The sequence below is a fragment of the Zonotrichia leucophrys genome, chromosome 13 (genome assembly GCF_028769735.1).
Source record: "Zonotrichia leucophrys gambelii isolate GWCS_2022_RI chromosome 13, RI_Zleu_2.0, whole genome shotgun sequence".
In the NCBI taxonomy this organism is placed as follows: domain Eukaryota; kingdom Metazoa; phylum Chordata; class Aves; order Passeriformes; family Passerellidae; genus Zonotrichia; species Zonotrichia leucophrys.
The window spans coordinates 17,801,107-17,827,635 of record NC_088183.1 but is presented as its reverse complement, the minus strand read 5'-3'; the positions used below and the strand labels follow the sequence as shown (position 1 = coordinate 17,827,635).

General features: G+C 41.8%; 1 long non-coding RNA gene across 3 annotated transcripts in view; it reads left to right on the top strand.

The window, feature by feature from the left end:
• LOC135453644 (uncharacterized) overlaps positions 1 to 26,529 on the top strand; it is a 110,961-nt gene that overhangs the window by 34,421 nt on the left and 50,011 nt on the right. For 2 of the 3 annotated variants that reach the window (XR_010441910.1, XR_010441912.1), the window contains 2 exons: positions 16,320 to 17,580; positions 25,371 to 25,466. This is a non-coding gene — a long non-coding RNA (uncharacterized LOC135453644). Of the gene's footprint in view, positions 1 to 16,319; positions 17,581 to 25,370; positions 25,467 to 26,319; positions 26,491 to 26,529 lie in introns of all 3 variants that reach the window. The other variant, XR_010441911.1, reaches the window with a different exon arrangement.

Genomic DNA, 26,529 nt, shown 5'->3' with positions numbered 1-26,529 from the left:
TGACAGCTCCGGTGCCGACGTTCCCTGGGTATCCGATCCGGCATTAGCATGCTGACAGCTCAGCATTTAGGACATTATGGTAATTTATCCTGCATACGCTGTCACCTGCACTGTCAGAGTTTGTTTTTAATGATGGTATAACTATTTTGTTTGTTTGTACTGCATTCTTTTCATTTGGCTAATGTCTCCTCATTAGATTGCACCTAGTAAATGAGAGTAATTAAGTGTTTCCTATAGCTCAGACGCAATGATTAAGTTGCAGAGTTGGTGCTGATTATGTTTTGCCATTTATCTCTATTAATCTGAGAATAATCCAGATGATAAACACGTGTAATTTTTTAGCTAATGTTCAATCGATGAAATTTATAGCTTCTCAATGGAGCCAAACAATGTGTGTATTTTTATATGAATCCTAAGTTATTGTACTTATATTTAAACATACAATTATCTGTACAACTAAGAAAAAGAAGTGGAAAATCTACTGAATGTAGAGATTCTCACTTTTAAAAATGCATTTGTGTATGGAAAACAACTACTCATAATTCACAGTTCAGTGACTGTCTTTATTCTGCTTTCTCAAATATCTACAGAGATTCCTGTGGTGATATTTCCGAGGATTTTTTCCTGCAGTTATTATCTGTATTTGTTATTATTAATTCTAGAATACAAATTGCATCTCTAGTACTGAAATGTAATTTTCATATAGATACTTCCAAATGACTCAGTTTAGAAACAGAAAAAAAAAAAACAAACAAAAAAGCACTAACACATCAAATTAAGTACCTCACAGTAATTTGTAAATCTTTAATTTAACTTTCATGCTGTAGATAGACATTGAAAAATAGCTTGAGTTATTTCTTCAACACAAAGTAGCAATAATTAATTTTGATGCAAATAGTAATGGCAACACTAGGAATACCATGAGTTGTTTGATGGTGTTCCTTTGTTTTCCTGGCTCTATGACCTTCCTAGCACATCACACTGTGATGTGCTATTTCTAAATTTACTGTTTCTAAATGTATAATTTACTATTTCAATATATATACCTTGAGAAAGTCAGACATCATAGCTCCATAATTGTGTGGGGTTTATACATCAGAATTCTGATTGGCTTCAAAAGTAGCAGCTTTTGTTTGTCCCCAGTTAATAAACTGCTTCAACATGGCAGTTGGAAGAGCTGTTGAGGGACAGGCCCTGGGCTAGTGTGGGGTTTCTGTTAAATGTGTATAAATAAAAGCTGGACAGTGTTTCAGGCGTGCCTCCTGCCTGGCATTCCTGGCCAGAATGGGAACCTCTGTCTGTGGTGCTGTGTGTCCCTGGTGTCAGTGTGTGTGTCCCTGGTGTCACTGTGTGCATGTCCTGTGCTATGTGTCCCTGGTGTCAGTGTGTGTATCCTGTGCTGTGTGTCCCTGGTGTCACTGTGTGTGTGTCCTGTGCTGTGTGTCCCTGGTGTCAGTGTGTGTTTCCCTGGTGTCACTGTGCGTGTCCTGTGCTGTGTGTCCCTGGTGTCACTGTGTGCATGTCCTGTGCTATGTGTCCCTGGTGTCAGTGTGTGTATCCTGTGCTGTGTGTCCCTGGTGTCAGTGTGTGTTTCCCTGGTGTCAGTGTGTGTGTCCTGTGCTGTGTGTCCCTGGTGTCAGTGTGTGTTTCCCTGGTGTCAGTGTGTGTGTCCTGTGCTGTGTGTCCCTGTGGTGTCAGGGCCGATGCTGTGCCTGGTGTCCCACGGCCACTGTGCTCACTGCGCATGGGCTGCAGCAAGGTTCCAAACACACGTCCCTTTGGAGGTTCCTCTGCTTTGGACCCCTGTTTCTTGCTGGATGTGTTTCTCTGAACAGCTCCTGGCCCTCTCTGGGAGTGTCTCCCTGGAAGGTGCTGAGCAGAATTTCCGTGTGGTTCCCTGGGCTCAGAGCTCCCTGAAGGCCCTGGGCTGCCCGGTTTGCTGCAGGGTCTGTGTTCAGAGCTCCCTGAAGGCCCCGGGCTGGCCGGTTTGCTGCAGGGTCTGTGTTCAGAGCTCCCCAAAAGCCCGGGCTGGCCGGTTTGCTGCAGGGTCTGTGTTCAGAGCTCCCCGAAGGCCCCGGGCTGGCCGGTTTGCTGCAGGGTCTCAGCTCAGAGCTCCCCAAAGGCCCCGGGCTGGCCGGTTTGCTGCAGGGTCTCAGCCCATGGCCACTCCCCCAGTCCCAGCCACCTCTGCTGCTGAGGAGGTGAATCCTGGAGCTGGGCTTGGTCCAGAGAGACTCTCTGCCATGCTGTGAAGCATGGTCAATAAAATCAAAGAGATTTGCCATTTGTCCCTATTTCAGGCGCTCCCACCCTCACCGGCTGAGGAGGGGGACAGTGGGTTTGAGCTAAGGGGAGCAGTAGGCCCAGGGCAGATGGACACAGAAAGCTGCAGTGAATCCTGGTGTGGCAAGGACAGCTGAAACGTGCTGGGCAGGAGAGCTCGGGGCTGATGGGCATGGCCCAGCCACAGCCCACAAATTTAAGGGATTTTCAGTTTGTGCACATTTGTTAGGCTGGCTGAGACTTTTCCGATATGTCTTCTGGATGAGTACACAATTATTTAAGGTTCAATTTTCATTTTTTAATACCTAAAATCACATTATTGATACAACTCGGTAGACTTGTAGCTTGAAATATATGTTAATCAGATGAAATTGTTTATCATTAGAATTTATTTGTTTCCTGAGAACATCCATTTTAAGGCATCAGCATTCTTTCTGGAAAAGCAAACACTCTGTTCTGTTTATGTGGGTCAGTCCTGGAGTAGCTGCTTAATATCCCGTGTCTGGAATTCAGTTGTCTTTTCTCTTGGGTGGGTCAGGAAGGCAGTTGAAGCAGGCAGTAATGGCTGCTGGGCTTTCATTTCTTTGTGACTGGTAAATGAAACACATGCAGCCTCACCAAACTACATGACTAATGACAACCTCCAGTGGCTCCTGCAATCAAAGATTAATTTGCTTTATCAAGTTTAAAGAATAGTAGGTGATAAATCATGTCAAAAAGAAATAATCAGTGGCAGGCTGATGTTCTTTTGCACAGTGGAGGACAGGTGCAATAGAGGATTCATCTGCCATAGACTGTTAATTTTGTTCTTGTGCTGATGTGTTAATTTTTATTTAGTTGATTTTTCAGTCAAATAGGATGCATTGTCAATTAATATTTTTACCTAAAATATATAGTATTGCTTTTTAGCTCTAAAATCAAACATGCTTAGAGTCTCTCACTTTCCATCAAAATATTTCCCATTTAATTCCTTTAATAATTTATGGATGCATCTCTCTCCCATTGGGTTTGCTGTCTTGGAGCACAGCTTAATGTGGACAGGAATAAAAATATGCTATACGTATCTGGTGCATGCATAATATATTTCTTTTCTCTGCAGTTGATTGTTGTTTAGCCAGATCTGCTCTGCTGTTCTCTCTGCAGGAGAAGGCTGATGTTGGTCCTGGAGTGGCCCTGGTGCTGCAGTGGCTCTGGGTGCTGGCCCTGGGCAGCTGAGGTTTGACCCGAGTGGAACTCGCTGCCGGCTCCTCGCACCCGCTGCTGGCACAGCACAGAGGGAATCAGTTCTCCTGATTCTCACCTAATGAAGCCATTCGGAGACTGCAGCTCTGTCACTTGTGCAGTTACTGATTATAATAATCCCAATAAAATCTACAGTTAAAAAAAAATCCACTGTGGTATGACATGGCATAGCATGGCACTGACTGACCTGCCTTTATTGTGAATCTTGGTGCCCACAGAGCAAGGGCTGCAGATGTTTGTTTTTCAAGGAAAATCCTGTGCTAACTTAGCTCTCCAGCTGCACAGTTGACTGTTGAGCATTTTCAGTCCTTATTTCAGTTAAACCGTGGCCCAATAATATATATTTGTCAGCAATGTTTTCTGTGTGTAAGAGAATTTTAGTAAAGGAATAATGCAGATTCCATTATCTTCAGTCCCGGCTAGCAGCCTATGTGATTTCCCAGCAATATGTGAGCCCTCTAGTGGCATTCCGAGTGCTGGAAGTGTGGCTGGCAGGGCGCAGGATGCCCTCGGAGAGCTGGGCATCCACACAGGGCAGCTCGTTCTTATCACAGTGATGGCTCTGGGAATAGATTTGGAGAACAAGGTGAGAAGAGTCTGTGTTTATCTACTTTGGGACAAAGAAAGAAAAATATCCCACTCGCAATTTAAATCTAAAATTCTGTAGCTAAATTAAGACATTTCATAAACTTCCTTCAGCAGTCTTTAGGAATACAACTCCTCATAGCAGCTCTTTCACCCCAGAAAAATATCTGTAGCTGTCTTCAAGTTGATAACAGATGAGTGAAGATAGGTAATAAATAATAGTATGGAAAGTCTTCTTGTTTGAACATGTTTTGCCAAAAGCACTGAATATGAAGTTGGGTGAGAGAAAGGAGAAACATTCTCTGAGGATGACTGACATACTTTACGAGGATTCAGTGGAACACCTCGCGGCCAACTGTCGCTTTTGTTCACAGGTGTTCTAAAGCTGTCACACCCCGGTTCCTCTCACACAACAAATTCACAACCTAATTCATTGTTAATTGTTGAATGCTCCTTTTTATAGTATCCAGAGATGCCCCAGGAGCCACGTGGCTTCCTTAGATTCTTATGTGTTAAAAAAATGGAGTCACAACCTTAATGTCTGAAGCAGTACAACTTGGGTTTATCTGTGGATCACTTGAACTTAGGAGGGCTTGGGACTTTTTCCACTTAGGAATAAGGTGTATTTTAGTTAAAACAAAAATGAAAATAAACATTTTCTCCAGAGCATCTGGTTCAGGTTTGTGTTAGACTTTGTCAGTGTGTGGTGTAGCATAGCAGGGTGTGATTTTCATACCTAATTGGATTAGTTTAAGGCAGAACAACTGGTGTATCTGTGTGCATGTGCACAGGGAGGAGCAGGGATAGGCTGTTTCACCCAGGCAGTGTGCAGGCTGGGGCAGTGGAGACTGTTATCTTGTCTATAACCATTTTCCATATCCTGAAATCAAATTTGCAGAACAAACAGCAGTTGGGCTTGGCTTCATATTTCATTAGATAGGCGCATCCTCATAAAATTATTTTTATTAGACCATGCAGAGATCTTTCTGACATTTACTTTTGTGTGCTTTGAGAGTAATCAAAAATGCTAGTAATGTCCAGATACGGGTCTGTTTCACATACAGGAATATATTATTGAAATATGCTTTTCAGACTTCAATGCACTTTTGTTAAACATCACAGGAAGGCAAACTGTTTTCTTTCTTCCACTTGCCCTTCTTCTGAAGCAAGGAGGGGAATAATACCTCAAGTGTTTCAGTGTTGTGTTTCACACAGGCTTCATCTGTATCATCTTTGCTGGAAGAGTTGGTAGTTGGCATCAATTTGGATCAAAAAACTGCAGTTAGGAAGGCCATGAGGAAGGTTCCATATTATTTCTCCAGAGCATTCTCACTACTGACGAGTTGTTTCTTGAGGCATGTAGCTCTATTGAGAAAGATGTCTTCTGGGAACAAAAGTTTTATTTCTGAAGCAGGGTTTTATATCAATTTAAGTATTAAATGATTTGTATAGATATCATCTATACAATAAAGTGGCTGATCACAAGATACGTAAAAACTTTAGTATGTAAGTCAATATAAAATCATATTATTTTAGATTTTATAAGAATGTGCACAGAATCTGATTATTTAAGTAACTTTAATAGAATAGACTATCTTTGAATGAGCTCTGAACAGCACAAGTCCATTCTAGTTTATGCATTTTCTTTAATAACCAATTTCTTCTGAATAACAGTAACATTTAGATTGTTATTTAGATATTAACGTAATCATCTCAATATATGTGCTAAACTATATGAACTAAAAATTTAGTTTAGCAATTTCTCATAAGATAGGGGTGAGTCAGCAGCACCTTTCCAGCTCACTGGGTTTCTGAGGTGCCTCAGATTCTCCAGCTGAGAGCAGCTGTGTCTGATGGCATCTGTCATCTTTGTGAGATCACCGTGTTTGCTGAAGGGGTCAGCAGAATGAGCCATGTGCTTGATTAAAGACTGCTGCTGTCAGTCAGACTGAGGAGAGGCAGTGCAGGAGCCTGGGTGCCCTGCAGAGGCTGTGGCTGCCACAGGGGTCCTGGGGGCGCCCAGGCTGTGGAGGGCACCGGGCTCCGTGGGTGCTGCTGGCTGGGTGCCTGCAGCTCCCGTTTGGCTGCTCAGCATCAGCCAGCCCGTCCTTGAGGGTGTTCCCTGCCATGTGCCTCACCCAGCCGGGCAGTGACAGGGCCTTTATTTACTCTGCCCTGCATTTTTCTCACTTAGCCTGGTGACAGTCTTTCTCCTGCCAGAGCCAAGGCAGGCTGTGTTTTTCTGTGCACAACTTCAGGGTGTCACCCCTTTGTTTCCGACTTCAACTTCAAAGGCTGCAGTCTGAAGCTCACCACGTGTTACTGAGAATAATCACTGATCAAGGTTCTTGACCAATTTTGATTGATTGGTTTCATTAGTTTTTATTACTTTTGTAAGCTTTTCGATAAATACTCATGTAACTGTAATTCTGCTCCCTGCTGGTGATCCAGAGTTGGATCTATTGCTGTGTTATCTCTACAGCATATTTGTGTTTGAAATTTCTTGACTAATACTATGCTTTCTCAAATTTTAGCTATATTTTTTAGTTGCCTAATTTCAGCAAAAGTTAAAGATTTGCAACTTCTCTTTAAATTATGCCTCTCAAATACTTTGTGTGCTTATAGGTCAGACCAGCTTATTCCTTTTTCCTGAGCTCTTCTTGATTTCAGTGTCCCGTGTTTTAGCTTGAGCTCTTGGGTGAAATTCAGAGTTGATGAATTTTCAGTATTTGAGTATCACTGTGTTTTCATATCTAAAAACATCTGTAACTCCTCTTGAACCAAACTGTAGTTTTTAAAAGTCTGTCCTATTAAATTCTCTTTCCACTCTGCAGCGCTTTGAGGACTTCTGTTCCTCAAAGGACCCTCCTGATACAGACACACCAGGCTTCATTCACTTGTTATTCTTGACCATCTTAGAATTGCACCAATATTTCATCCCCACAAGTAGACAGTCTAACCTGAATTAGGAAACCACAGGCTCTGCTTTGTTTGTTGCCCTGGCCACATGGTTTATTAAACCTTGTTTTTATCTGCTTTGGATAAGGAATGTCTTTGTCTTGCTGTTTTACCACTGATGCAAAATACAAGAAAACACACTATCAAGGTAAACCTAGGATAAAGTAGTGGAAAAGTGTCTGAAAACTATTTCCCATCTCATTTGGTATCAAGCAGTGCTTGTCCAGAGTGAGAGATGTGCCCCAGAGCATCTCAGTTCAGAGTGATGGATGGCTGTGGGAGGAATTCCTGGTCCTGCCATACCCTACTGACATGTCAGGGGTGTTACTTGAACATGCAACAGCAATGTCTTTAAATGGTTTTACGAGTAGGGAGTTAAGATCTGCTTCCATGCTCAATTGAAGAACTGCCATTTTGGAACTACAGAGGGAAAGTTGTGTGATCAAAGCAAAACCAAAGCTTCGGGAACTGTAAAAATCATTGTGAGTGGAGGAAATAATATTTCAGCTACACATCTGAATTTTAGCTGCATGATGATATAGAGACAATTGAAAGGAATGTAATGTTTAGGATAATGATTTATGAGACAATCAAATTGTAAGGAAGAAATTTATGAAAACAGTTGAGAACATCAGCCTAAAAATAATGCAGATGGAAAGGCAAAGACAGTGCACTTCAGTGCTCTGTGCTGTCAGCAGTGAGGGCTGGACTGGCCATGGAGCAAAACTATTTAAGAGCAGTTCAACAAGCTTAATAGATATGTCTAATTTAAAGCATTTCTTGGAGAGATGCATGATGAAATAAAACTGCGGGGGTTTTTTTGTTTAAATCTACTTTAACAAAGAAATGCTTTCCCAAAGCTCTGATACTTTTTTTAATTAAAAATACAAATTGTGGTTTGCATGGTATGTGCTGGAGAATTATTGTTTTATGTTACAGTAATATGTTGCAATTATTATTTAAAACCTTATTTAATTTTTAGATTCAGGTGTAAATCAGTGTTATCATGCTGTAATTGAAAAATTGTGCTCACCTTTTTTTCCTGAAGGTATCTTGAAGGGCATCAATTAAAAAGGCAATTTATTTTAAAAATACTTTCATGTGAACTACTGGTGCAAATTTTATGTTTAGTTATGTAAATCTGTAGGAAAGCCTTAAAAAGTTACCTTTTGTTTAATCTTATGTGGAGCCCCTGGTTCATGCTTGTCTGTTTAATAAAGGGTCAGATTTTATTTATGTGGCTAAGTAGAACATAAATGTAGACACTTCACACGATGTACCATGTAAATGTAAGCCTTTGTAGTTACAAGTTTTTTTGTAGCTGGAGAATTGTTTTAAAAGGCATGTAATTTATTAGCTATCAGTAGCTGCTTTATTGCCTTGCCGCGCTGCAGTAATAAATAAAAGAAAGTGAGCTGATTTTACAAATGGCACACAAGGTGCACATTTTGTGAAAAAAGTCTTTTTTTAAAGAATTGGCATTAAATCCTTTTTTGTGATGACAAAGAGGCTAAGAGTGCAAACTGTATTTTCTGTTTATCGAAAACAGAGTCTCTTTTTCTCGAGGGCATTTTTTCCTATGATCATCAAGGGATTTCAAAAGCAATAAAGTGTGGAATCATTGTTCGACTTGAACAGTATTAAAACTTAGGTTTTAATTTCAGTGAAGTAATAAGATTTGAACCTGTCTCACATTACAGCACTGTAAGGCATTTAGCAATTGTATTTTAAAGGAGGTTTTTAAAATGCAGCTCACTTGAAAGCTAACTGTCTATCGAGTAATTAATAGTTTCTCTTCAGCACAGGCTGTTGTGAATCATACTAAGAAATCTTGGTTTTGTTAATAACAAATTAAGATAATTGTAAGGAAGTTATTTCCTAATTAGTTTAAACTTAAAATCTTTTTTGCCCCTTTCTGAGATGGATTTTCAAATGAAGACAAAAAAAAAAAAAGAAAGAAAATATTGAGGTTTTCAGCATGATTCACCCTACCATTAAAAAAAAAAAATCACTGTGTTTACCTGTACATTTCAAGAAACTATTTCTTGGTTAGCAGCACATGTCTGTTTACCTTTAAGCAGTGGTGAAGTATTTAATCAGTAAACATACTTTATTGCATTAAAGCAATTTCTGTTTCAAAATTGCACGTTGCAGATAATTCTGCAGAGCTTCTCTCTTCTGTAGGGACACGGGGAACTGTGGGATACTGGAACTCCCTGTGCTGGCTTTGGCACGGAGATTCTCCGGGTCCAGACTGAAAATACTCCTTCAGGTTGATAAGTAGAGTGTGTGCTGATGAGGGCATAGCCATGCCCATGCCCTGCAGCTGGAAATGCCCAGGTGAGATTTTGGGGAGGGGAGTTGGGACACAGGTGCCTGTTCTAGCTGCCCTGGTGTTGGTGTGGGTGCTGAGAGCTATGGCCTTCCGTGCTGGTTCTGAGCAGCAACTGCCTCCATCAGCCATCAGGTTTGTTCCTGTGTTTTAGTAGATGGCCTAGACTGTAAATATTAGAGGATCTAAAATAAATCAACATATTATCCTAAGGATACAAAACGTAAGAGCTATTTGTGGCTAGGAGCCCTTGACAGATAGTTTGGCTGAGGCAGATGATTGCCCGCCTCTTGGATCTGGCTCCCATTGCTGTGCCTGCAGGCAGTGTGGTGTTATAGTTGTATATTGATGTTAGGGTTACTACTGAGTGGCTAGCAATGACAGATGTCTATAATTAGAGGCAATGCTGCCAGTATTTCAGAGGAGCCGGCCTATGTTGAACCATTATCTTATTTCTGGCTTGCCAAAGAGGGTTGTTCAAATTGCTGGTATTAGCTGTGGTGGCTGTAACACCTCTCCTTATGCCCTGGGATAAATGTGCACAAGCGCTGTGTACAACCCTGGTGCAAAACCTCTTCAGAAGAAGTGATCCTGCTAAATTTCATGAGCTTAAGGCTTGATTTGGAGATGCAGAACACCTGCAATGCTGTTATTCAGTACAGTGCAATAGGTTTGGATATAGAGATTTTAGAGCTATAGTAAGTAGCTCTGATTTTTATTCCTTGTTTTTAAGTGCCAAAGTGATGTAGATTCTTGAGTGTTAGTGTTTATTGCACATAAGTGTGCTTAGTGGGCCACTCATTTAGATACAATTCAGCATCTGAATAAAATTTAGCTGCACACTTGTAATAGTTATGTAGGGACAAGTCAGAGTGTGGATTACTGCTATTCGACTACTGTATTTCTGGATCTTTTGGAGTGTTCTGACTGGCACAAATATAATCCTGTAACTGCACAGTAGTGCTTCATTTCAATCACGAAGGATTCTAAAACAGCATTTTGGCTTATTGTTAAGCAAATCCTTGACTGCATACATGGCTTGAATTTCTGCAGTTCAGTGTATAGCTCTGATGGAAAGTGCAGCCCAACACTGTGCTTCAGAAGCTAAAAATCTTCTGGAAGGTGTTCAAAAAGTAACAGCTGTTAACAGTATTTCCATTTTCACTATAATATCTGTTCTTTAAGCCCTGAAGGGGAACACAAGAGACAGTGGAATTAAAACTCTCTAACAGTGCTTAACAAAAATGAAAGTCTAAACAAGACTATTTAAGCTAAGCATCCTTTTAACTAATGGCTAACTGAAAACCTAGCAGATAAACCCATTTCTTTTTCTTCTTCTTTGTTTTTCACGGAGAATGCTTCTCAGGCTGCATCAGTAATGAGAGCAGTCAGTTCATGGTAGGTCTCCTGTATAAGTTCAGCAGCATTGTACCTCCTTCTTTCAAGATTTTCAGAAAACATGGATTAAGAAAAGGAGAATTAAATAAATAAGTAAATAAAAGCTGAGAGGTAGTAATTGAAATAGAGATCAAATTCCATGCAAGAGAGAGTTTATTGCTGGCACCGTATAGGCATTTTATAGATCAGGAAGCAGGGAGTTCATCACTCTGGCACCCTAGACTCCTCTGAATCCTCCAACTTATGGGGAAGAACTGGGGAACAGGGCCTGGAAAACAGCCTTTGTGGGAAATGTTAATACCTCTTACTCTCAGAGCTTGTGGTAGCAGAGTATTTCAACAGACTAGGAGGGAAATAACATCCATAGCAATGAGCCACACAGCGTGTTTACCCTCTCACCTAAAACAGTTACAATAAAAATCTCCTCATTTTTAAATGTTAGGTTGTAGTAGGTCTCTTTCAGTGGAGGATAACTTAATGCAGTACTTTAGGCTGGGTTTGGAGGTAAGACAGTAAGTCATCTATATAATTTGTGTAATTGGTGTGGGTGCTCTGGTTATTACGAACACAGGTAGCAGTGGGTGGGAAAGAGGCTTGCGTAGAAAGCAGCTGAAAGTCCACTTGAGTCTTCAGAGATCCTGTCTGAATTAACTGAGGCTTTTGGCCTGTTTGGAGAGTTTCTTCATTTAGAGAGTTTACTGCAATCCAGTAAAAGCTCATTCTCTTATTTAGGCTCTGAGCTAAAAGTATTTTGAGATGTTAGCTTTTTAAGACAGCTGGTCAGGAGTGGAAGTGACCAAGATTTTCCTCTGCTAAGAAGAGGAGGTAAAAGCCAGGGCTTTTGAAGCCCTCAGTTTGATCAGGAGATAAAGATGAATGATCTGGCACCCTGATAGTCCAATTAGGGGATTCAGTTCCCATTTCCTGAAGCTGACTGCAGAATGTAGAGCTGGATTTCTGCTGTGTTATAGTGGCGATTGTAAGTGCTGAAAATTCAAATACCTGAGTGTGATTTTAAAAACAGGGGAAATTACAAAGTGTGTTTTGGCACTCAATACCAAGAATGCCACTTGCAGTTAGTGTGGAGTTGGGTGGGTGCTGGAGGCGTGTTGGTCAGGGAGGTAGAGGGTAGAGCCCCGTGGCAGTCACCCCTGCGTTGTTTGGATTCCCAAAAACACCATGGGGACATACAGGCTCCCCTCCATGTGCTCTATGTGCTCCAGCCCTGCCAGGCTGGGGTAAACGTGGTGCAGGTCTGCTTCTGCCCTCACTGCTCATGACAAAATGCTTTAATGTTGCTGTGATAGTTCTCTGCAGCGAGGCCTGGAGGGCGTCAAGGAAGTGATAATATCTGCAGCATTTACGCTGTGCCTACGGTAATAACTTTACTGTAATTTTCTGAAGATTCATTATCCAAAATCTTAATTCATTATAATAGCCCTTATGAAAACTGTAGAAACTAACATTTTCTTGTGCTTTCTTATTTGCACAGTGTGAGAGATTCATTGCTCTGTTTTAATTTGTTTCATGGGGTGTGTTTGAGTACATTCCATACAGTGCTGTTATTGAATTTCTGTGACTGTCATTACTGAGCCATACAACCTTTAGGAACTCATATTCTGAGCTTCCCAGTTCTGTAATCTGCTTCACATTTAAGAATTGATATAATTAGCTTCTTCAGAGTTATAATGTTAGAGCCAAAAAGAGAAGACTTCCAAAGGCAAAGAAAAGTTAAACATATCCAAGGCCAAAGAGTAGGGAAGAGAAGGAAATAAAGTTTTGGTGTCATTACTGAATTATTTCTTTTTTCTTGGTCTGTATTTACATGCAAATATTTTGCTTTATAAAACATTGCTTCCACAGTTTTATTTCTTGTCCTTTTGGGACAGTTCAAGGACCTGGGAGGCGTATGTTTATGTAACTTGGACAACTGATAGTCCAGAGAAGCTGTGTCTGCCCCTGGATCCCTGGAAGTGTCCCAGGCCAGGTTGGATAGGGCGTGGAGCAGCCTGGGAATGTGTCCCTGCCCATGGCAGGGGTGGGACTGGATGGGCTTTAAAGTCCCTTCCAAACCTAATCTTGTTGTGATTCTGTAAAATTTCCTGGATAATTAAAAAATTCCCTGGCACCAGAGCTTGTGAGTCTGCCGTCTTCCTTCAGGGTCCTGATGCCACCAAGGTGGCTATAAGGGTACAAACAGAAAAAAGAAGGATCCCTTGATCCTTAGCTTTCACACTTGGTTCAGTATGTTTGAAATTGTGGCTGATCAGTATGGAAGGTGTTTCGCTGGTCTGTTCTTTCTCTTGGCTGCCACGGCTACTGCTGTTGCCCCTGAGCACAGCAGTGCCACTGGGAGTTGGGGGCAGTGGTGCCACCAGCTCCAGCTCCAGTCAAAGGCCCTGGCTGGGTTCCTGGAGCTCCTGAAACATCAGAGCCTGACACTGCCACTCGTGAGGGTGTTTCCCTCACGGCCGTGGGTGTGTGAGGTGAGCAGGGGATGGTGTTCTCCTGTCAGCTGACGCTGTTGGCCATACGGGTTTTAGTCACACAGCTTTGGACTGACATGGAATTCCCTTTTGGAGTTGTAAATCTTGCAGTTATAACGATCTGGGACTCATTGTGTCACTGTTTCCCAGGAGTCTTGAGCCAAGGTTTTCCCACTGGAAGTTGATTCCCTGCTCCTTGCTGGAACGGGCAGGGAGGGGTGAAGGAAGGAGCCCTGCAGTCTGGGGCTCTGCTGCCTTTACCCCCGAGTCCCTGCAGGACCTAAGCAAAAGATGAGATCACCTCCATAGCTTTTTACAACCCCTTTCAGCAGGGTTTCTCTCCGCCTTTTGAATATGTAGCACAGCCTTTGTTGTTGAAGTGTGTTTTATAATTGTACGACCAAAATGCTTTATCATTAATTTTTCATAGTGTTTAGAAGTCCAGGGGCATTGCATTGCTGTGGTGGGAGGCGATTACTTTTCTATTTTTGTATGCTAATAGCATGTGCGGGTTTTGAAAATGATTTTGAAGAAGGTGTTTAAAATATCATATTTATTTTAGCTTACAATTTCCTGTAGATGGGGTAGTTTTTATTGTGAGGGCCCTATTCATGCTGACTTGGAATGACCCTGTCACACGTGAAAACAAATCAGATTGTTGCTGTTAATGAGCTTTTCAATTTACTATTCAGTGGATCAGATAAGTGGATTTAAGAGGTAATGATCCTGCTTAGCACTCAGGCTTGTCTGTCAGATCCTAGTAGTGTGGGAAATCCCCAGGGACAAAAGCGTTGACACAGTTCTTGATGGGATAATGGGAATCAAAGCTAATGGATGATAAAAGGAGTAGTAAGAGTTACAAGGATAATTGTGGATTAAAGCACTGCTCTTTGTCAACACTGACTGCTGTTTTAGTATTTTATTTGTTAAACTCTGATGCGGGGAGAGCCTAGTTTGACAGCAGAGCACAATGAGCTGGGCTGGCTCCCGGAGCACGAAGGAAGGCTCGGAACACACAGGGGTAGCTGCTGATGCCTCTGCATTCCTTCCTACTGTTTTTTTTTTTTCCTTGTCATGACACCAAACGCAAAAATTCTGAAACACTGCAAAAAATGCAGCTGCTGTAGCATTTCAGTAGTGCGTTGTTTAGGGAGTGGATTTTTTTTTAAATTGGAAGGTATTATTTTTATATTTCAATATATTATTTTTGCTATGCCTAATTACTGTAAGCAATAACTTTACACTTACAGTGTGAACATAGTATTTTGCAACATTTAAAGATTGTATTATTTTTTTCATTTTTTAAATTGTCCTTTGGTTTTGCCACCAAAAACTACATTCATACAATTATAAAAGGATAAATTAGCTTACAAATTTAGTTACCCTTGATTTTGGTGCGATTTCTGGTTAGAGCTGCAAGTTTACATACTCCTGACTTTAGTAAGCTGGAATTTAAAGTCTTTGGGATGTGAAAATCCAATTGTTGATATTATTGTTGTTTTCATTGTTCTTATTAACTGCCTCAGAGGTGGAGCATTGATAATTTGGTTTTTAAAGCAAGTCGCAGGGTTCCATCAGGGCAGAGGGAGGCTGGTGTGGGTGCGGTGGCACAGGTGCCGAGGCTGGGATGGGCTGTGGGAAGGGAGCTGCAGAAAGGAGCCGGCGGGAGATGGGGAAGGGAAATGGGGAAGGGAGCCGGCAGTAGATGAGGAAGGGAGATGAGGAAGGGAGCCGGCAGTACATAGGGAAGGGAGCCGGCGGTAGATGGGGAAGGGGGATCGGGAAGGGAGCGGCAGTAGAAGGGGGATCGGAAAGGGAGCCGGCCGCGGATCGGGAAGGGAGCCGGCAGTGGATGAGGAAGGGAGCCAGGCCGTGGATCGGGAAGGGAGCCGGCAGTAGATGAGGAAGGGAGCCAGGCCGTGGATCGGGAAGGGAGATGAAGAATGGAGCCGGCCGTGGATGGGGAAGGGAGCCGGCCGTGGATCGGGAAGGGAGATGAGGAAGGGAGCCGGCAGTAGATGGCACCAGGCACTCGCCGCTGGGAGCTGTGCTGGGCCTCTCCCCGCACCGCTGCTGCATTCCGGATCCCTCAGCAGCCCGATGCCGGGCAGCCCGGGTGTCCCCAAGGGGACAGTGTCCCCAAGGGCTGGAGTGGCTGCAGTGACACCCCTGAGGGCTGGCCCTGCGTTCTGCCCACGAAGCGCGGCTGGCGAGTGTGGGGAGGGGCCGGCACAGGCTTGGGCAGCGGCTTTGCGCCATCGTCACCTTGCTGTCTCTGAAGTTGATTTAACCCTACAAAATGTTTTTATCTGAACTACATGTTAGGATGGTAAAGCCCCCAGAGAACTTTATGGAGATTACACAATGAGGAAGAAATAGAACTGCTGTGTCCTGTGCATTTGCAGCTGCGTGTTACCCACAGCTGGGTCTGGCAGGCGGGGTGCTGGGACACCGACCCTGAAATGGCTGTCCTGGACTGGAAATAAAGGGACACATACACTGCTGCAAGCTGTTGGGCTGCCTAAGCCTTTGTTCTCCTTTCAAGGACACAAAACAATGTCTGAAGAGTACCAGATTTACCAGATATTATCACCAGCAGTGCAAGAATTTGTAAGCTTAAAGACAGCATTGAATGACATCCCACTGAGGACAGACTGACAAAAATGTTTTCTCCACCCCTTTCTAATTTTCTGTAATAAACTAGGGTTTTCAATAGAGACTATATTGTTGTAAGAACAACAAAGTGATGTTAATGTGAAAATTTGCACTCCTTTGTGCGAAGAAATGTTTGTAAGAGCAAGTAAAAGCCTCAGTCCCCACATCACAGGACACCATCAGAGAGTGGATAAGCCATCTCCTACGAGTGCTGCAGCCTGCAGGGTCATAGGTTGGATGTACAGGCACTTATGCCTGTGCTTTCCTCCTGCAGAGTCAAACTGGAGAAGGTTTTAGAATAACTGAAAATGTTGAAGGTAGTTAGTATCTATAGTATGTTATACTATATAGTATGTTACTGTTGAAATGTTAATTTCCAGGTGCATGTCAGGATGTCTGAAGTCTTGGGAATAAAAGGTGACAACCATGTTCTGGAAGCATTTATGACCAAAAATGTAAGTTTGTGCTTGGGTTCTATTGTGTATGTTGTTTGTTTTGTCTTTAACATGCTATCAAGTTTGCTCTTTGCTAGAAAAATGTTTTCTGTGAATTTGAACTATTTGAAATAAGGGACAACCATTTTTTGAAGGACCCATATCTTATTTTCTGAAGGTACTGCAAGCCTCTAATTGAACAGTTGCAGCTCAGTATTTCCACCCTAGTGCCTGTGTCCCCTCTCAAAATGGCTTATGGGGGTAGAGCTGAGATGTCCCAGCCTCTTGTTCAGTGACAAACTGGCACAAACAGCCCCCATCCCTCCCTTCTCTTTCCTGCACCCTGTGTGGAATTGCCTGTAAAATTTTGTGGCATTTCAAAGTGGGGAACTGACCAAAGCAAACTAATCTTCCATTGTTTTGGGAAAGTTTTCTTGGATTGATTTTTGTCCAAGATCTGGCAAATTTTTCTATCTTAAAAATGCAGGTTCTCAGAGGAGGATCCTCAGGCCTCACACTGAAGGACAAGACGCATCATCATCACCTGTCTTCACATCTCTGGCATTTGCAGAATAACATAGTATTTGTTATTTTGGCAGAGAAGTGCTGCAGTACTCTCTCTTAAGAATATTGCTGGACAATTACTCTGGAGAACATACCATTCCTCTACAGCAACAGCAGCTTTCCTTGGCTGCCAGCAAAATTACCAGGATTTTGGTTTTTATTACGTATGGCCTTCATGATATTTACTAGTTTCTCCTGACACAAAAAGAGTTTAATCTAAAATAATTTTTTCTCTTGAAGCAAAACAAAATGATCCCTCTGAAAAACTGAATATACAAAAAAAATCTGGGAGTCCCCAGGAGACAATGTGGCCCATGTGTGCCTGGAGAAAGAGAAACAAGTGTCTGACCTCTTCATTTTGCAGTGAGGGAATTGCTGTGTCTGGTCATTTGCTTGCTGTCCTCTCAATCTGGCTTACAGGACCTTTGAACACTCCCCGGAAACCTTGGCCTGCTGGACGCAGCTCTCTGCTGGTGTCACCAGGCTGGCTGTGACCTGCTGGGACAGTACTGAAATATCTGTGGAACACAAGGCATAAACACTTTCCTTCCTCAAACCAGAAGCCGAGTGTTGTATCTTGCCTTAGGATAACAACAGTGCCCATCCAACCCTGATATTTATCTGGAGCAGTCTTTGAAGACAGGTCAGTGGAGGGTGATGGATGGAAAAATGCTGATGGTGTTACTGAGGAGTTTTGGGAGGCAGCCCATGCCATGGGGCCTGATGGCTGGGCTGTGTTTGGTTGTTTCAAACTGCAGTGAACCTCGAACAGCTGAGGAAAAAGGAGGCAGAGGGCTCTTTTCTGGATACCATCAGTTTGCTTCTCTTGCTACTCATTGCTGCCATTGAGAGGAATTCTCTGTTATGTTTGCCACTTGAAGGAATAGCATCCCTTAACAAGTTGTATGAGCAGCCCTACATGCATTTTGATAGGATAGGGTTGTGTTTGCACAATTACTGTAAATTAAGTTTTAAAAAATTAGTTTCTTTATGTTAAATAGTTTAGTGTTAATGGGTTTTAGTGTTACATGGAAGATTTTAAAAGAAAACAAGGTACATAAAAAGCAAAAAATCAGCGCTGCTTTTTAGATTACACATTGTAGTTTTATTTTCTCTTTCCTTGTGGCCTACTTTGTTTTCATAAAGCTCTGAGTTGTTAATTGATTAGATTGAAGATCATATTTAACAGAATAGATGCTACCACCTGACATGGACATTCACTGAGTGGCTGTAAGAAGCAGCTGTGAATCCTAGATAAACACTGCTGTGTTTGTGGCAGTGAGGGTCTTCTTCCCAGTGGTAGCATGCCAGGTGAAAATTCTGGGTGTGAAATCAGCATATTGATCTATATAATCCAAACCCAACGGTCTGATGGGACAATCCAGTCTGGCAGCATTCCTGGTGCTCTGTTATTGGGAATATTCCTAGCACATTTGTAGCAGCAGCAGGCAGAATCCCTGACTGGGAGCCCATTCACCTGTTCCTCCTGTGCTTTAGCCACAGGAACTTTAGAAAGCCACTGGTCTACTCTTCTGTCTTACCCCACAGATCCAGTTTTTCTTTCAGTAGGGGCCCACCTGCCTTGGTTCTTCCCTGCAGAGGTGAGGAAATGCTGAGACTGGAGGAGTTTTAGTTGCACCTGCTGCTTGAGCCTGGGCTGGAAGTGCCTTGTCATTATTTTGGCTGCAATCACCTTTCCTTTTCTTCCCTTACCCTTTGTGAACCTCTTCTGGGATTTTTTCGGTTATCAAAATCACATGGAAATGATTTTTCATGAGGTGGATTTACAAAATGTTTTCCCAAGTATTTCATATTTCTGGTCATGATAAAATAAGTGTAACATGAATAAGAGGTGCATGTCCAAACATTGATGTGGGATGTCACTGTGGTGAATACACATATGTGTCAATAGAGGGATTTTCCATGTCACAACTTTTCAGTGTGGATCTCTGAATATTTTTTGGAACACTTACACTGAATGGCCCCTTGAATCACAGCAAACAAAAATTCAATACTTTTACTCATGATAGAACGTGCAGTTTTTAACTATTCACCTTTGTCCAGCTCTAATGAAAAGTATATATCCCATTGCTGTCTGAGCCACCGAGAGCTTTCAGGGTAAGTGATGATAATCTATCAGAAATAATTAAAACCTGACTGTACAGAGTTTTCTTGCCTCTGTGTTTTAACTGAAATTTCAGCACCACATAAGGAACAGATTTCAGTGTCTTTTCAAGGATTTTGGAAGCCCCATTTTTCTTTACACTGTAATGGGAATTGGATAGCAACTTTGAAAGTTTTGTTTAAAATGTAGGAGTTGTTTTCCATCTTTTCTGTAATGCAACTACACTTGTAATATCCTTAACTTGTGACCAAGACTGTTCATAAATTTACATTCCCAATTCATGTAATTCTTAGATAAGCTTAAAAGATTTTCACTCTTTAATTATTTAACAGGCAAACAAAACCCCAAAACAGCCACCTCAGCCAAATTTGGTGCTTTATGGCAGTCATCCCCTCTTCTGGCTGTTAGCAGCTTAACTCTTGCAACTGCTGCTTTGGCACATTCCCAGCTCCCCTGTGCATGGGAGGTTCAGCAACCCATGTGTGAGCAGAAATTCCTGTGTTCCTGCAATTCCTCTGCACTGTGATGGTGAACCTGCCATTGCCTTTCAGAAAAGAGGTTCAGGGCCTCCTGGGAAGAGGATGGCTCATCTGAAATTTCATGGTTATCTCCTTTGACTCTGTAACTTTTAGTTCATCTTTTAAATCACTAAATCACTTGAGTGACAGAGGGACCATGGCCCCTGGATTTAAGAGCTGTCTTGCCATGATTTCTCTGAGATCTGTAAATTTTTCTGCTCTTTTATTCCTTGCTTCTCTTCCTTACATACTGGAAAACTGCTTTTTGTATTATGAGATTGAGCTCTAGATCTTTAGAAGTTTTCTCAGATACTTATATAAAGTTTTGCGAATGTTTCTTTAAAAACTATATTTTATGTGTGTTTCATCTTACCTGATACTGGCAAGGCCAAAACAGAAATGGGAATTTCTGTGATTGCCTCTGTTCACTCCAGAGTACTCTCCAGCTTTTATAGTATTGCTCCATCTTTCAGCATCCAAATACAACCCTGAACCAAAAGAACAGATGCAGACAAAAGTACCCTGAATGTTGGATGAGGAGACTTCCTTCCTTTAATTTTCCCTCCAAGCTGTCACCATGGCTTCTTGTTTTTCTTTAAATGTCTTGTAACTGAAGGATAAAGATTCTGCTCTTTTGCAAAACAGCCTTTTTATGGTTTTGATATTGGTGTCAAATCTGGGTAGTTCAAGTTCCTTTCTATTGCTTTGTATGGTATATACTTGTTAAGGATTTAGTGCAACTATAAACATCTCCAGAACTCTCCATAGTAGGGATAAACTGTGAATTATGGACTTGTTTGAAGGAGCTATTTCTTTAGGGCAATCTGAACCCATATAGCTCTTCATAGAGATTTTATAAAGTAAATCAATGTCTGTCTGTAAATTTAAATTGAGGATTTGCTTTGGTAATTGCATTGTTATGTGTCTTTTCCTGAGCAAATAATACTAAACATTTAGGTGCTTGAAACTCTGTTGAGTGTAAAACTTCCTGAAAAAAATAGTTTATGTGTTGTACACATTCCCTAGCCTATGACTGTGTAAATTCAATAATCAGTGCTGATTTTAAGGTGTTTTCCATCTCTTCTTCAGGTTCTCTTCTCTCAAAACTGAAATCCTACTGCATCACAGTATAAATAGCTGGTGCTGATGATATCTCTTACTTCACAGTCTGTCATCAATGGATGTGACACTGAAAGTGAGAATCATTGTGCACATTCCACAGCCAGGGAAACTGAGCAGACAAAGCTGGGCTGCCCCATTTCCCTGACGCCTGGGGCACCGCTGGCTCCCAGGGCAGTGGGCACAGCACACCCTGGCAGAGTCCAGGGGGGTTTGGGCTGTGCTCTCAGTCACGGGATGTGACTTTTGGGGATGTTCTGTCCAGGAGTTGGACTCAGTGATCCCCTTCCAACTCAGCTGATTCTGTGGGTTTGATGTCATGGTCAGGAATAGGTGCCAGGGCTCCCAATCATGGGGCCCTTTTGTTTGAGCAGGCTGGTATCCAAATGCAGAGTGTTAGAGAATGGACCAAGCTCTGCTCACTGGTGCCAAAAACAGGACAAGAGGCAATAGGCACAAACGGATTCCCAGAATTTCCACCTGCCCAGGAGGCAGAACTTCGATGTGCAGGGGCTGTGCAGTGTCCCTGCCTGGGGACATTGCAGAGCTGTGAGCACACCCTGCTGTGCCCTGAGCTCTGGGATGGCCCTGCTGAGGCAGGAGGTGACACAGCTGAGCCCTGGGGTCCCTCAGCTGACCCACTCTGGGATTCTGTAACCTCACTAGAAAAATTACATTCCTACACTTCACTGGCAGCAGTTTCCCACCTCCATCCCAAGGCCAACGCTGCCTCTTCCCCTTCTGCTGGGTGGAGCAGGTGAGCCCAGGAGGTTCCCTTCCAGCTCCCTGGGGTCCTGCAGCTGTGCAAGGTCCTGCAGCTGTGCAAGGTCCTGCAGCTGTGCAGGGTCTGCAGCTGTGCAGGTCCTGCCTCTGCCCCACCTCTCACCCGGAACCTGCAGAAGGCGGTGGGGCTGCAGGGTTTCCCCAAAAGCCTCTTGAAATGTCTTGTCATTCCTGGTTTGGGGTTCCTCAGTGTCACTGATGAAGCAATCGTGACTTTTCATGTGCATTTTCATCTGGGTTCAGATATTTTTGTGAAATTCTTATCCAGTCATGGATGCTAACTTGCTTTCTGTTGAAGCCTTTTGTACTTATTTTAATTAATATTCACTTACCATAAGTTGCAGAAGAATGTTTGTTCCTGGAGTGTTCAGTCAGTCAAGCAAGAAGATAGAAAAAAAAAACCTGGTAGCAGTGTTTGATATGACACAATATTTAAAGGTGGATGACAGATAATAAACCACCAGGGCTCACGAAAGCAACTTTTCAGTAATTTTCTAGAGGGGATTGTTACACAAACAGAGGGGAAGGCACCTGGAATATGACAATTGGTATCATTTTATTTCTCCATAGAACTCTAATACTGTAGGAATAATTTTAATATATTTCCTTGGGTTGAAAGATGAGTGTGGGTTTTCACATTCCATAAGTGAATTTTGTTTAATGAAAACCATACAAGGTGTACTTCTATATGCTGACTTGAAATACCATTAAGCAGCTAACTTGATATTTTAAATATGCATGTGTTTATTTTCTCATGGCATCACAGAAATCAGACTGGAAAGGACTTGCAACATTGCTAAGGAATTCAACAAAACCAGAATGAGAGACATTTATTTCATTAACAAGATTTATGAAGGAATTAATGAGCTCTCTCCTCTTTTCTACTGGATACTTATTGCTTCTGTAGGATTCAGAACACTTTCAGAATCCCCATGAAATGTAGCACAGGGCCCCTGTGAGCGAGTGCTTGCCTTGTTATTGCTGTGCTTCCCGACAGAATCACCTCACATTGCTGCACAGCCAGCAAGCATTCAGCATCTCCTGCTGTCTTCTGGAGGCTGGGAAAGGAATGGATTCTCATGGGAGCTCTCCAGAAGTAGGGTCAAGGTACCCTGTTGGTGCAAATAATCCTTTCCAAGGCTGGGAAGTCAGGATAGCTTTCAGATTGCTCACATTATATTTGCAATAAATGAGTTTCTGCTCGTGGAATAGATGCAATAATATCAGGACCTAGAAAGGATGAAAAAGGAGATATTTAATAGTCTAAGTTCTCTTGAAGATAGGCATTGTGATGAACCTCTGGGGTTTTTCTTTGCAGAAACTGGAAAACTCTTGTGAGAGTGCTTTCAGACCCTGCTGTGTGCTCAGGCTGTCCAGCAGCACTGTCCTCTTCTTTTAAATGAATAAACTTCTTTATCAGCAGTGTAAAGTGTTGAAAGACCAGCAAAAAGAGAGATCAGCTGAAGAAACAAATACCCCCAATGAGTTCCATTGGAATGATTCCAGGAGGAACTCTGAGAATGGTTGCTCTGCTGCTTGGAGGGGTGGGGTTGAGCCCAGGCAGCTTCAATGCTGCTTCACTTCACCCTGAGCTTGTATTAGTTAAGTTTAAAATTGTGTTCCCTGGCAAACCATAAAAGATTTCAAAAGTATTAGACACCCACTTTTGTGCTGGAATTTAATATGCAACTTTTTATTGGAAAATAATCGTCCTTGTCTGGCGAAATCCACCATGCAATATTTCTGTTAGTAGGCATAATGCAATAAAGACAGGGAGGGCTATTTATCACTACAAATTTTGAGGATTTCAGGATTCTTTTTATTATTTTAATATATTTCTTTGGTATTAAATCAGAAAAATGATAAATTACACCTGTCGAGGCTGTTTTTCCTTTTTCCCAGAAAATGATGTACAACCTAATTTCACTGGTCATTTTGGCTTTTAAAGATATGTATTTTTTCCTATTAAAAACTCTACCAATAGGGTTTTTTTTAATAATAATACTGAAGTACTTTTTATTTCAAACATATGAAGTAGTTTATAACTACTTCCTGGCATTGCAAACTTTGGCCTTTTCATGTTATATTTGGGGATTTTTTAAAGGCTTTAAGTATATATTACTTTGAAAGAAATAGTGTATTGTTAAGATGCTAGATCCAGTGGATCAATTTTCAGTATTTCAAATAGATTAAATTGTGGCTCTTCTGAAAGGTTAAAGTAATAATTTATTTCATTTCAGTACTTTCCTGTACACCAGTCAGCTTTTACACAGTCTCAGAAGTTGGTATTTTTCTTTTTTTATGTGTATTATAATCTTTTTCTAAAGGATAAAGTAGAATTAAAAGCAAACTATAATTTCAGCAACATCACTACTGAAAAAAAGGAAGAAAAACCATAAGAAGGTATCAACAAAGACAACAAATGATTAGGGTTGGTATCAGGGTTTCCATTACTTTCACAATTATCCCAGGTTTGCATATTTCGAAATATATTAGTCCAATTTGATTTCAAAGCTCAGTTATTTGAATTATAAATCATTATGTCCCTCCTAGCTGATCAGTTGTGAAATATCTTTGAGTTCATTTACATAATGGAATATGTTAGTCTTTCCCTTATGTTTGTGAAGCCAAGTGCTCTCTCATACACGTTTAGTTCTTTCTGATAATTAACTTTTCCCCTCTATGTTTTTGTAGCAAAGTAGCTGCAGTTTTATTATCACTGTGTATGTAACTTGGAGTGAAATAATTTTAGTCTCTCAAATGTTCTCAGTCCCTGTGTTTGTTAGCCTCATGTTATTAAAGACTCTGCCCTATAATTGGGGGAAACCAACTATGAAGCTTTGCAAAATAAAACCCTGTTGGATATTATAGATTGACAGAGAAACAACCCTTAAAACTAAATTAGGAGATTTTCCAATAGCTGGCAGCTATAAAACCTATTCTTACAATGTTACCTGTTTCAAAAAGAGTTTAATCTACTTTAAATTAAAAGGAAAATTGTTTATTCTTATAAAAGTTAGCGAAGTCTTTGGTCAGTGATGTGCAGGGATGGCACAGTGAAAGCACTCAGAAAAGCCCAGTGGCAGGATTGGGTGTGCTGGGGTTTGTGGAGCATCTGTGAGTTCTGGGTGTTCTGGGACACAGTGCCAAAGACCTTGCTGAAGTCAAAGCAATCAGCCTCCACAGCTCTGTTTCAGCTTTGGTGAAGTGTTTGACATGGCTTAGTATGGATGGGATGTATTTTTATCTCTTGTAACTCAAACAAGTGAGATAAAAGTAATTGGGTTCATGTGTCTCTTTTGTGACTAGAATATATACCATGAAACATAATTGCTTTAATTAATAACAGATTACAGTCTTTATTGTCCTAAGGAATATCTCTGTTGTACATATTTCTAGATGAAATTCCGATTGGGTTTGCCCAAAGTCCATCAGACTCTTTCTTTGCTGCCAGCAGCAGCTTTGGGACCCAGCACAAAGCCCCTCTTGCTCTGGGGTTTGGTGCAGGATGCAGCTCACAGATCTGGGCAGACCCTTCAGCAGGTTAAGAAAGTCCTTGAGCACAGATTGTACTTTGAAGGCTCTGTAACTGAGCTGACCAGTGAGCAGAAGTAAGTTATTGAATGTATTTCCTTTGCTTTAAGAAAAATCTGGAAAGGCCTGTATTAGAGCAGAGCAGTTCAGGTTACAAAGCTGGGTATTAGGGACTGAGGAAATGGCAGGGCTTGGATTGCCAGTGCAACTGTAAATACTGGCATTGTTACAGAGCAGTTTTAATTGCAGGATCACAATTACTTCTCTCAGAGGATATTTGGCTCTTTCAGTTCAGAAGATGTGTCATCTTAGCTTCAAGAAAAGCTACTACTTACTATGGTTTTTTCTTTCCAGGGTGTTGTTTGAATTTGTCAGTCCCTGTGACTGCTCTTCTGTCATTCCTACTGTTGCACTGGGGCGAGTGATCTGGTCTGGGCAGTATCCCTAAAGGTAAGGGGCTGGAATTAGGCCTGTGTTACAGATGGCTGTGTGAAGCGTGGAAACCGGACTGTAAAGCTCACACTAACTCTGCACAACCAGTTTAACACACAAAAGACTCCTCCTAATTCCATTTGTCACTTAGCTTCCCAGAGTTTGCCCATGTAGAGAGAAGGGAGAGAAGCCCTATAGCCAAGAGCCCTTTAAAGAACATAAATTAAATTCCTACTCTGAATTAGTCTCAAGGGGAATGAACGTGGGAGAAGCCTGCTGGCCTCATTAGGGCCTAAAGATGAGTAGGTGAGGGCTGATCCTTGTGCAGATTCACATTTCTAAAGAGTTGTCCACAGTTACTTGTTTGGGATCACAACAAAACAAAATCAATCCAGACTTGCAGGATACCTTTCAACTGTTGATCTCTCTCCCTTCTCACAGCATCTAGTGTCTCCTAAACTCACATAGTCTGGAACAAGTGAGGCAATGTTACACATAATCCCAATGCAGCCCAGGTTCATTTCCAGGGCAGCTTCATTCATTATCCCAAATAGGTAGAGGCAGGAAAAAACAGTATATGAATGGAAAAGATTACCATTTAAATATCATAAACTAGACATGTGAAAGCATCTATTTTAATATTGTTGTTTTAAATTTACCATTTTCTAACTGTTGAATCTGGATTTTCTTATGTGAATATTCTTGTAGGGCGGCGAACAAATGCTGCAGGTTAACAGAGGAAATATCAAAAGGAGAAAGGTGTGAAATGTGGACATGAACCAGTCTTGGATATAAGTCGTTTGAAATCAATGATTTGTGGTGTCTGAAGCTCAGTAAAAATGTGTCCTAGCTCAGGTTTTTGTTGCTGTAGGTCCCATGAAGTTCCCACGATGTGAGATTTCTCTGTGAAAGCCTCAGAGCCTGACCCGTCTGAACACGTGCAGAGATGAGGCCTTTGCTGCCTTGTTCTGGTTTCTTTTCCTGTATGTGAGGATGAGGACGAGTCTGAGAATTTCCTGCTCCCCCCACAGCTTGATTTAAGGTATCACTCAGGTACTCAGCAGTAGTTTTGAACAAGAAG